Source organism: Agelaius tricolor, unplaced genomic scaffold (genome assembly GCF_023055355.1).
Source record: "Agelaius tricolor isolate 1412-34295 unplaced genomic scaffold, bAgeTri1.0.p SCAF_13, whole genome shotgun sequence".
Classification (NCBI taxonomy): domain Eukaryota; kingdom Metazoa; phylum Chordata; class Aves; order Passeriformes; family Icteridae; genus Agelaius; species Agelaius tricolor.
The window spans coordinates 7,710,450-7,723,053 of NW_027269273.1; the positions used below are offsets into that span (position 1 = coordinate 7,710,450).

General features: G+C 41.1%; 1 protein-coding gene across 4 annotated transcripts in view; it reads left to right on the forward strand.

The window, feature by feature from the left end:
- RTKN2 (rhotekin 2) overlaps window positions 1–12,604 on the forward strand; it is a 51,082-nt gene that overhangs the window by 1,127 nt on the left and 37,351 nt on the right. The window contains exons 1-2 of one of the 4 annotated variants that reach the window (XM_071438610.1): window positions 16–178; window positions 12,105–12,210. The exons of 1 other annotated variant lie outside the window; for it this stretch is intronic. The gene's annotated coding sequence lies outside the window, so the exon portion shown is untranslated. Of the gene's footprint in view, window positions 1–15; window positions 179–12,104; window positions 12,211–12,604 lie in introns of those variants that run through there. 2 more of the 4 variants (XM_071438607.1, XM_071438608.1) reach the window with 2 other exon arrangements.

The window sequence follows — 12,604 nt, forward strand, 5'->3', positions numbered from 1 at the left end:
GTGGATGGATGGATGGATGGATGGATGGATGGATGGATGTCAGCAGCCCACGGGGCTACGATCCCGGGGCCGGAGTCGCTCCCCTCGCCGGAGCGACCTCCTCCGGACCCGCCTGCCGTGAGCACCTGGCCGGGGGCGTTCGCGGGGCTTTGCGGGGTCCTGTCAACACAGCAAAGCAGTGAGTGAGCTGCGCGGGGTGTGCTGGGGTGATGCTGAAGGATAATGCAATCTAAAGCACTGAAGCATCAAGACAGGACTGGCACATGCAAATAAGTATAATCTAGCCTTGGCTTTCAGGGGTGTTCAGGGCTTTCTGGCTATTTAATAGCCAGTAAGTTTTGTAGGGTTTTTAGTTTGTTCACTTAGGTTTTTTTTTTTTTTAATATGACCCCAATTTAGTCTCAATATTTAGGGAGGGGAAGCAGTTATTGTAGTACTCCCATTTAGAGTATGACAAATGGATGTCATAGACATATAGAACGGTTTGGGTTGACCTTCAAAGGCCTTCTAGTCCAATCCTCCTGCAATAAGTAGAAATATCTTCAACTAGATCAGGCTGCTCAGAGCCCTGTCCAATGTGACCTTGAATGTTTCCAAGGATGGGGTATCCACAACATCTCTCAAAACCTGTCCCAGTGTTTCACTGCTCTAATTGCACAAAATTTCTTCCTTAGATCTAGTCTAAATCTAGTCTGGGTCTAAACCCATGTGATCGATGTTAGAGAACCCTGCCAATAAACCCTCTGAATAGGGAGATGTGCTTCTTAACATTTTTATGCCACAGATGTGTGTCTATTTTATAAATTTTTGGAAACACAAGCAAGGCTGATTATAGAGTAGCAGCCTTTTTGAGGTAATAGTGAAATATTGCTCTTCCTAAACCTAGTCCTTGAGGCCATACTGGTAATATGCTGCAGATTTTTTTTATTACTGTGGGAGTACTGCAGTAAAGTTTAATTCTGTACTATTATGTCTGTTCCTTGAGCACAATATACAGGCAGAGTCTTAAACACTGAGAAAATCTGAGCACATTGATAGATACCTTTGATGTGATTAAGACATTCCCAGTAAATTATTCACCAGATGGTACATCAAAGGAAGTTACTCAAATTGCTTTTCAGAGCTTCAGCTAATCTCTGAAGTGTGTGGGCTAGCATCCAGGCTGCAACATTTTGCATGAGTTGGTTGTCCTTTATTACCTTGCCTAAATGTGGTGATTTTCCCTTCTTTTATCATCAAGCAGTACCAAAGCAGTACCTAGAAAGGAGGTCAGGAGGGAATAGCTTTGAACAATGTTTGCTGCCAGATTTGGGACTCCTAACTATTTCTTTGTAGGAGGCCAACACTGACAGAATGTAACCATGTTTTGGTTCCCACTTTCTTGGCTGTTGTCCTCTACTGTCCATTCTCTCTCTCTGTTGTGCCCATTGCCTTCATACTCCTCCATGTCACAGGTACTCGGTGCTGATGCTCCAAGGTGCAGATGAATGCTCTACAAGTGTGGTGAGCTTAGCATGATGGGATGCTACCTGAGGCTTCATCCACATTTAGAAGAGGTGACACCCACCTGCCCTCTCCAGCTGACAGTAATGAGAACCCTCATGGTCTTAAGGAATAGAAAATGTTGATGACTTTGAAGGAGCCCATTGTTCTGCAGCCTAAGCTATATGGTTTTGGCCCATTAGATCTGAAATCAGGCAACCATTTAGCCCCAGAAATTCTTCTTTCAAGATTTCTCAGGGTTTACTTGCACTCCAAGTATTTGTTTTGCTGGATTGGGATCCAGCTCCTCATGTCTTCAGTTTTCAATTCCTGATGCTGCCATTTAGATGTCCAGTTCAGTCATTCTCTCAGCATTTGGATAGGAACAGACTCCCTTTAATATACCAGTAACTGTGCAGAGAATGTGCATCAACCATTATATGTCTGAGCTTTATCCTCTCTGATTTAAATCTGAAGTGAGTAGAATCTACCCCTATCACTTAGACAAAGCTCAAATTGACACAGGCATAATGCAGGAGACTCTGTGAAATTCTGCCAACTGCTGGGGAGGCATTATCCTGTTTATTTGTATACATATTTCTCTTTCAAGATCTTTTTAAACACTTTGCAGTATAATTTCCAGAAGGATAAAAGTTACTTAAATGAAAACAGCATGTACTAACCTGTTTGGTGCTGCAAGGAAGGTGGAATATTCATAGTATTCAGCCTTTTTTCAGGTAGTAGTCTGCAGCTGTTGTACAGGGTCCCATCTGACCTTAAAATAGGTTAAAGGTTCCTTAAAGCTGATGATTCCACTTTACTGAAGGTAGACAGAAAAGGGAATATTATAAAACTGGTTTTCTTTTTACGTGTTAGCCTACTTGTTTATCTTATGATATTTTATTTTTCTTATTCTAAATGAGGAGCATAGGTGAGTCAGTTTTGTTTTCACCTGCCCTTCAGGCTCTCAATGCTGACATGTTTTTGGGAGCCTTTTTTATGTGGTGTAGAACTGGATTCACTATGATGATTTTGGCTACATTCAGCAGCCTCTGATTTCCTTGTTTCTGTACTGGTTTGCTTTGAAAAGGGGTGTCAGAAATTTTTGTCTCTCCTCTTCACACCCACGCTTCCCACACAGGTCTTCATTGCATGATCTAGCCAGTTTATAGGAGACATGAAATTGCATGGAATTACTTTTGGGGAAGTTTGCCTGAACTATATATGGTTATATAAAAACACACAGCTGCACATCCGTTACCACTGCATACAGATGGGATTGGGAGTTTGGCTCAGTCCCCTCATTCTGTAAAGCTGTGCCTGAAATAGGTGTGCCTATTCAGCTCACTTAATTTGTATGCTGGGAAGTGCTGTGTTTTTCTCAGTGCTTGAGTGTGAACTACAGATGCACATAACTTGAGCAGCTGAAACTTACCTGCATTTAATACTTGCTGTCTTCCTGTTTATTGAGAGGAAGTAAGAAGTGAGTTGGAAAATCTAAAGAAAGACCTTAGAAACTTGAAAGAAGTATTTGAGTGATTTATGTGGCAGTGGTGCCTTAGATGAGGATTCATATTACCTTTACATGCAGATATATTCAGGAATCATCAAAGACACAACAATGTTCATTTTGCTGCCACTGGCACTCTTACCCACGCAGTAGGAAAGAGGCTTTTGGTGGTGCATTTTAGCATACTGATTGAATGGCACTGCTTGCAGGGAGAGTCAACAGGAAGGAGAACATGAATGTATGTGTTGAGTTTGTGACTGTTGGTGCTGCTTAGTTGTTGTCTTCTCCTCCTTTTGAGGGGCACTCCAATCTGAATATCAGTCTTCTATCTTTTGAAATCATATATGAAGTCTGTGTTTTCAAATGAGTTGCCACAGCATCAAGAGAGGCACCAACCTGCAAGACTGCCCTTGGTCCTGCAGCAGCTTATCCTGCCTGGTTTGCAGTCAGCTTCCAGCCTTCCTTCAGGCTCTCCAAACTCATTATTTTCCTGATAGGAAACCCCTGGCTGGAGCTGACTCCAGAAAGTTGTTGAGCTTTCCTCTTCTCTACCCATACTGTTGCATGCTCTTATGAGAAAATAGAGAATAAAGGATTCTCTTATGGGTTGATTTGCACCATTTAGTCCATACATGGTGAGAGTTCTCAGGTGTGAAATGGCTGTGAGCATATTTTCCAAGAGACAGGAGAAGATGGGCTGTGGGGAGGAGTGTCAGCAGGAGATATGGCTGGAACTTCAGCCATTTTGATTTTCCTTCCAAAAGAGTGACTTCAATTAGTTAGGAGGATAAAGAAAATATAACTATCACTTCTTGAGAGGAAAAGCTGGAGGGATTTACCTGCCAGCCAAGTGACTCTTTACTGTGCTTATTTTGAAAGAGAAGAGGAACATACTAAGTAAGTCTCCAGTGCCTCTTCTTCAGAGGTCAGAAGTCTAAGCTCTGGGTTGTAACATTCATGAGAATAAACTGGAGCCTTTTAACAAAGCCATTTCACTCCTGCTCCTCATGTGAGCAGCCACAGTGTAGCAGCACCTCTGTCTACAGCACTGGGACTGTCAGGATGAGGATTCCGTAGCTTTAAGACCAAAATACATTGCAGATGGTAATTTATTATTAACACTAAGATATTTTTGGGGGGAGCACTTTCTAAGATGGCTGATAGGAAAGCCCAAGTAATGGAAGAGAAGAATCCACAGCTCATCCTGTTTCAGTTTTAGTTTATTTGAAAACATTGCTTGTTCCCATGTTCTGGCCAGGTAATGCTATCACATAACCTAAAATGGATTTGGGATCAACAGGAAGTAACAGCACAAGCAGAGAGGTTTCCACACAACATCTGGCCATATAAACAAATCAATTGCACAAAGCCCACAGTTCTTCCATCACTGGTCTTTCTGGAAATTGAAATATCAATATGAATGATGATAGGTTTTTGCAAAATCATGTCCACTGAAGTTTCAATTAGCAGAACAATTGCCAAGTGCTGGTTGGAATAAAACATTGGAAAGACAGAACCTCAGAAGGTATTTATGGTCCTTTCAACTCAAATTCAATTTCATTCCAAATTACAATTCAATTTCAAATGTCCTTTAGGCATTTTTTGTATTCAGATAAGAATTTTTAAATCATGAAAAAAATACCATTACATTTCCTATGTAGTATCCATACTAATATGACTTGGAATTATTTGCTTTAATTTTCTTAAGTAAAATCTCAAATCATGTCAGTTCCTATAGCCAAGGACTTCAATGCCACTGAGAATTTGCCATGTTGCTTCTGGTTCCTACTGGCATGGGCTGCTTGGTCTTTGCTGTCATGTATCAACAATCTTAACATATGATTTTTAAGGACCACTACATTTGGGGCACTTTTCTACATATGATAATGCAATAACTCAGAAGGAACACAAAGGAAGAGTATACTGAAAAATACCCAGACCATGAAGCATACAGTACACAGCAGTTCTTTCAAAAGGAGGAAAACAAAACCAAAACAAGAGGAAGGGAATAAAATGTCAGTTTGGGCAATAAAAGGTATTTTATTCTCTGTTTACTATTACACAGTGGTAATAAATTCAAACCAACATGGAAACCTTAGCTTGGATTCAGAAGAATACTGACAAAACTTAGTAGAATGCTGCAAACTTTTCTGTAGCTTGTGTAGTCATTTCTATTCCCTGAGAAAATTTGGCTCTGCAGCTTTTCACATTGATGTCATATATTAAATGATTCCATATATTAAATTCCCTTCTGCTCAGGGTACCTGCATCCCAAGTATCACACAGGGACACAAAAGACAGTTCAGACTTGTGTCTTTAATGTCATCTGAAAATATATTTTGATTTTATTGGATGCTTAGGGACAATTCTATTCCTTCACACTCTTTGCTGGTTTTTTTCTGATATTCATGTGAGCAGTTCACTTTGATGTTTGCATTACATGGAAAGGTCTGGGGGATCAGCTATTGCTGTCCTGGGAGAATGACTGAGTAGGCTGGAGGCTTCTGCTGGGTAGGACTCTGAATGGGGGGGATGAATGAGGCTTTCAAAGTTACTGGAGAGGGGCTCACCTAAGCCAACAGGCTTCCTATATGATAAAGAGAAGACACAATCTACAAGAAAGGGACAAACTTAGAAGAAAAGTACAGAGCACTCATTAGTTCCTACATGGTAGTGAGATGAAAGAGCCTGCTTTTCTCCAGTGTTTTAGCTTTGCTGGTAACATGCAGTTTTCAGATTGCAGCCAAGCAATGCTCAAACTGGGCAGGAAAAATGATATTTTTCTGCACAGGCTGCACAGCTCTCCTGGAGTCCTTTGCCTCTTCTGCAGCAGGTTGCATGTGGCAAGGACAGAAATCTGTTAGATGGGGTGAAATTCACCTGAGCATGAAAGCAAGGCAATTGTTTGTCCCTTGTTGCAGCCCCGCTCTTCTCTAAATGGTACTCACTAGGGAAGTGTTAGGCAGTGTCTTGCTGCAGAAATGGCCTCTATTTACATCTGGTATTTTGTGCCAAATGGTCTGTGTTAAAGCAATGTCTTGTGTAGTGCAAACTGAGGTGAGTTTGTTCTTCAAGGGACAATTTAATTTCTGTTGTTATAATGAATGCTACCCCTTGCAATTGCTAAATCTGCAGTGTTCAGAGCAAGGTGATGGACTGTCTTTAACACCACTTTGAAGGCCCTGCCTGTGAGCATGCAAGAAGCCTCTGTCAAATGGTTTTATGCACAAAGAAGCTTCTTCTCAAAAGAAGGCTCTGAAGTCAATGACATGTTCTTATTCACAGGAGCTAAAAAGTGCAGTGAACTAAAGATATGTATGCAGGTAGCAAACAAATAAACAAGCTGTGCTCTAGAAAATGTAACAGATACATATCCTTGGAAAAATTGGATAAATAAAAGGCACAGTCCTTGGGAAATACTGTGCTCCTGCCACTGCCACATGTGCAGTGAAACATCTACAATTTGAAAGATAGGTAAGAGTCAATGTAAAAGGATTCCTGAAAACAGATGTTTTCACATCCACATCTATCTCTCAGGTCTTGAAGGCTGTGTGACCAGACACTTCTAGCTCCATCTGAGGCTGGGAACTGAAAGAACATGTGTTCACCAAAGGAGAAAAATGTATTGGGCTGTGGTGTTTTCTATCTTTTCCTCAAATTTTTTGCCCCCAGATGGCTGCTAACTTTATATAATTTGCAGCCAAGGATCCTCCCACAAGGAGCAGGAACAGAGCCCAAACAGATCTCATCCAAATGGGGCTTGGTTCTATCTCCAAACTGATTCATGCCTATGCTAAACTCAGGTGAGCCTTCCAGCATGCAAAATTCCCCATGCAGTTTCTCTCCAAGGCTTTAATGAAAGCTGCAGTGCTACCTGTGATTAGAGTCCCTTTGAAACATTTTATCCCAAACTCAGGCTATTTGGTCAGATCAGTAAATTTAGTTTAGAAATGCTCAGAGGTGAAATCATTAGTAACAAGAGAATGATTCATTCCTTACAAAAATCTGATGCCTCAGAGGCATAACCTGGAGAAGTTTGCCATGGATGAGTTTCTAGCCAGCTATTGAGGTGACTGCCAGTAAAGTACACTTGGTGGCATGTAATGGATTGTAGAAGCATGAGAGCTAGTGCTGAAGGCAATCTCACCCCTGAGGAGTTGCAGCTGTACAAGGATTAGGAACAGGCCTGCCCTTAATAGGCCACAGCTGTGTCCAATTAAGGCTCACCTTTAATAGGGCACAGCTACGTCCAATAAGGTTGGGTGTTTGAAAAGAGTGGGTTAGCTGCTCCAGAGGGGAGTTGGAGACTGTGCTGTGAGGGGGAAGGGTCAGGCAGTTGAGCAAGGCACAGGAAGGGTCAGGTGGTTGTACAGAAGAAAGACAAAAGGAGTCAGTGTTGCAAGGAGCTGCCCATGAGGACTCCCAGAGAAGGTATGGAGGTTTTACAGTAAGGTAACAAACCATTATGGTGCTAAGTATGTGTGGAACTTATTACCTCTAAAATTGTCTAAGAAGTTCTCCACCAACCTAGCAATGTCATACCATAAGATAATTTGAAAGGAATGCCTAAAAAATTGTGTGACTAGGGTGGTAATGAGAAAAACCTGTTCAGATTAGTAATGTGTGTGCTGCCTGTATGAAAGCTGCCAGTGAAGTTCTGGGTGCTTCAGTGCCTGGTGGTGCCAAGTGGCTGTTTAAATCCATTCAGCCAGAGTGTGTTCTTGTCTGTGGAGCAACACATGTGTGTGAAAGAACCTGTCCCTCACCAAAGTGTGAGAGAGATGGACTTTTGGAGAGAGACTTTAGGCAAAGAGCAGATGAGGAGTAGCAGCCCACTTACCTCTCTCAAAGCTCCCTCCTGGGCTAGTGTTTTAAAGATGGAAGTAGATACACTTCTGAAGGGTGCTGTATGACAGAGCAGGGGTATTTTTTAAAAAATAAGGTTCTGTTGTGAGTGTCCACACTATGAAATAAACTAAGAACAAATGGCCTTCCTGTTAGGTAGTGGCTTGCTTTTGCTGGTGTTTTCTCTCACAAGATAGAATGCCTTATCCATGTAAGCAGATATGTATAATATAATGTCTTATCTATGTAATGCAGAGATTGTTTATGGATAGGGAAGACATTTTTGAACAGAGAAGGAATAAAAGAAAGCAGAGATTTTAACTTGTTGGTTAAAACAGACTTAGTGCACAAACACTGTTAGCAAAAAAGTATTTGGGGATTATCTTGAACAGGTGTCCCCATGTATCAGAGTTGGATAACTTCCCCTCTGGATCTGCATTTGCTTCTTGAAGAATCTGTTATAAAATGCACTTGCTGTTTGTTGGTTTTTCTTTAAACATCCTGATTGCTTTTTGATGACACTGTACAAAGGCACAGTTAGACTCAAGTGCTAGAAATAGCTTCCTATAACTCAAATTGATTTTTAGATAAGAAAGTAAACATGTGCATGTGTGCAAGTCATGCATGCATCCAGGCAGAACTAGTTATTTTTATTCTTCTAGATGAAATTGCCTGTAAAAACATGAGGTGCTATTTATTGTTACCATAATTTTAATTTAAAATTCACTTCAGTGACATGAAGTGTTGTCTCAGCTCATTTAACAGGCTGTGAAATGGTTAGGAGGACATGATAGAAATGTCTGACAAACCAACCTCAGGTAAAATGTAGTTACTCATATTTGCTACTCAACCCCTGATTTTTCCTAATGATGAGCAAAAATGGGTCATCTTGTTAGGCAAAAAATATGATCATTAGCAAGAAATGTTTCCATCTCACATTGAGGAGAACACATGCACAGCCCACTTTCATCCCCTCCCCATGGTTTGACTTTGAGGGGCACTGGAGTAGAGGAAAAAAAATAGCTGGGCTGGTTTCCTTCAGTGCAGCATGGTAAGCTTGAAGAGAGGGTGTGCTGCCCATCACCTCAGCCATGGGGTGTCTGCAGGGTCCTTGGCAGCAAACTTCTGCCCCTGGATCCTTCTACCCTATGGAATGACATCCTAGTCCCTCCTACATGTGAATGGACAATTTCCATCCAACACCACAGTGATTCCACAAAAAAGCATCACCTGTATAAAAGATATAGTCTGGCTCTGGGCTTATTCCCCAGGCACAGCCTTAGATCCCTGCTGGGGTCCCAGTATTGGCTGTGATGTGACAAGTACTTCTTGTTGCTTATGGCTCTTTTGAGGTTTCAAGGAGGCAAGTTATTCCACAGTGGTATTGCACTCCGAGGGGCAGAGGAGGTCACTGGATTTAGGGAGAAGTTGGGTGGAGGCACAGCAACTAGGGATGCTGAGAATAGAAACATTATCTGGCAGTTCTAAAAACTTAAATCCTTTTACTCCTATGGATGTATTTTTTAAATCTAAGCCCTTGAGTGGATGAACTGTTCAATATTTATTCAGTATCTATTTCTGTAAGAAACAGGACATAATTTGCAAGCCAGATTTTCCTTAAGGACCAGAGGCTTAAAACCTCTGATAGAAATTTCTAACCCGAAATAGTTATTAGGTTTTTTTTTTTTACTGTGCTATTTTCATGAAATAACATTTACCTTAATACTTCTTGCTTTGGCTCACTCTTTCTTGGCCTGATCTGTGTGACGAATGCCCATTTATGCAGCTGGAACCCAACTCAGGACAGAAAAACTACAGCTTTGTGGCAAGGCAGGAAAAACTAAGGAGCTGCAGATGGTCATAGCCCCAAGTGTGATTGGGAAAACTATTGAGAAAAACCAATCTTGTATGAATGAGAAACATTTCTTATGGTAAAGTGAGAGTTTGCAGGGAAGTATAGATCCCTATCCATGCTCCTTTGAATGTCCTCCCTGAGACTGGATCTAAACAATCCAAATAGTGTGTGAAATGCAAAGAAGTTAATTTATACTGGGCTACTGTGCCTCAGTTATTGTGCCAGCTGTCACCTCAAGATGTGCAGTGGTAAGGGTGAGTCACTATTTACTTCCTTAGCAATGCTGCAGTGCAGGGGGAGATGGAGTGCAGGTGGCTGCACAGAGGGCAGCTGATGTTGCTTGGTCTCCAGAGCACATTGCTTTGCTGCTTTTCTCTCCCTAGATACCTGTATTCCAGTACTTGCAAAAATCAGACCAAACTACAAACTCACTTCAGCTGGAGATTGTTTCCAAGTATTGTGTTCTGCGGAGATATTTTGCATTGTTTGGGAAAAAACAAAGAGACCATCTGTAAATACTTGGCCTGGATCTACCTTCAGGAAAAAAAAGCCAATCCCAAGAGCTAACTGGAGAATTGGTCCTTTTACCTGGGTGACTGCTATCAGAAGTGGGTTTACATCTGCTCCTGCAGCAATAGGTGCAAGTCCTCTGTCTCCCAAAATGAAGATGATTTTCTGACATAGTTTTCTCATATAGGAGTTTATCTTTAGATTTTTTATATTCTCAGTGCACTACTTCTCCTTTTCAGGTTCAAAGTGGCAATCCCTAAATGATCCAGTGACTTCTCACTTGCCTATGCGAGATCAATTGAAAAAAATCCTAACAGGCCTAACCCTGAAACCAGAACACAGAGTGCCCAGTTAGATTGTCCCATGACACAAACTGGTGACTTCACCAGCACACTGCCTAGCAAACATTTGGATGCAGCTGTCTCAGATGGGTATTTTATACACCAAGTGCTACCTGCAGTAAATGCCCAAGAAAATCAAACCAGGACTCTGTAACCAACAGAGGAATCCTGGTAAAAGGCATGCGTAGGATCTCTAGGAAGCGTAGAATCTCTGGAAAACCCTCCTTCTATGGAATGTCCCCATAATATGGAGCTGAAAGGACTCTCTGGGTTTAAGCAGCAGTGTTATTTTCGTGTGACCATTTCTCTATGGTCCCTCTATAAGCCATGTATCCAAGCAGCCAATTTCAATCACCTTGGATTTTGAAAGGAATTAAAGATAACCTCATTCTTTCAACTGCTGTAAAGATAGAAAGTGGAATAGAAAAGACAGACCACACAAATTTCTAACTTAGGGAAAAGCTTCAAAACTTATGCTTTGTTAGACCCTGTGTGTCCGCATTGTCTTCTCAGCTGGAGAAAGGCTTCTAGTGAAGCTCTCAGTCACCTGTGAGGATCCTTGTCCAACAGGATGCTTCTGGTGGGCTTGATTCTGCACCTGTGTGGGAACCACATGTGAATTGGCTTCAAAGCCAATGTCCCTGGTCTCCCAAGCAGAATACATGTGACTTGGTTAGTCACTCATTCACTGTCTTGGGTTTGGGCAACTTTAGGATGTAGAGGATGATCAAACTGCAGTTTAAAGTCATGCAATGGTTAGTTTGATTGTTTTCAGGTTTGATCTCAGGAACTGTTTTCCAAATTCAGATGGGGATGGATTTTATGTAACTTAATATTTCTGTTATAAAATGTATTTTTAGTACATTCATGGTGATTCAAAAAGGCTACATTAATTTCATCTGAAGGTATTTCAGTAGAGGATTGACATCAAAAATACTGGGAGGAGTCAGTTTATGGCCTCTGGAAAAAGGAAAAATAATTCCTTGTATGTTGTCAACCTTTGCAGTTTCTTTTAGAAATTCTACAGGAACATGCAATGATCAACAAAATAGTTAATTGAAGCACCTTGGTATCAATGTTTAGTTGATGGCATCATACAGAGATGTGATCCTGGTGCCATGGGAAGCATCATAGCAGTTGAAGGAGAGCTGCAGAACATTTAAAAAAAAACTTGAGCAGAAGATGAACAAGCTCTCAGGATAAAATTAATCTGAGAACACCTGAAATAGCAAGAGTTTATTCTAAGCTGTTCTGGCTGCTCTGTCTAATTATGGCAGGAAGATAAGGGTGATACATCCTAGCTGACTTAGGCACCTGCATGTTATAGGATGACATCTTCAACAACTGGGTCCGTGACTACCTTAGAGAAGGAACCTATTTCACACTGCTCAGTTAGCTAAGATAGAGCCAATAAAGTTTTTTCTTACCATAACTTTCACCATGATAGTGTTAAGCTTTAGCTCATTGTCAGACAGATGATTAATTTTCACCTTATCCAATCAAAACTGAACCTGAAGTGCATTACAATAAGGTAGTTACAGATATTTACTTTGTTTTGTAGGACTACATGTTGCCTTTCTGCCCAGCTAAGAGATGGAAAGACTTTCAACTGACCTCAGCAGGCTGAAATGAAGAAATGAGTCACTGAGGCTCCAGTAAGTGGTCAGGTAAACACCCTCAATTCCAGTCTCTGCCTATTCCACCAATCTACAGTGGTCACACACCATGGCAATCAAAGCCAGTAGCAATCAATGGGAACAGTTTGCTCTTCAGTTTAAAATTAAATAAGTAGTCAGTTATAAAAAGCCTTTGCAATTCTTTCCCACGTGTCCAGTACAAATCTTCATAGATTTCCATTTAGGATAAATCTGAAGACGAATTGAATGCATTTCTACTGGCACAATCTGATGATGTTCAAGGAGTAGGTGTAGCAAGCTGTGGGAACTAAGAAATTAAGCAAAATACTGCAGTGCTGTCAAGAGTAGGTGTAGACATTTTGTACCTGCTAAACCAAAATGATGGGCCTAACATTTAAAATAATATGCTGATCTAACACTTGAG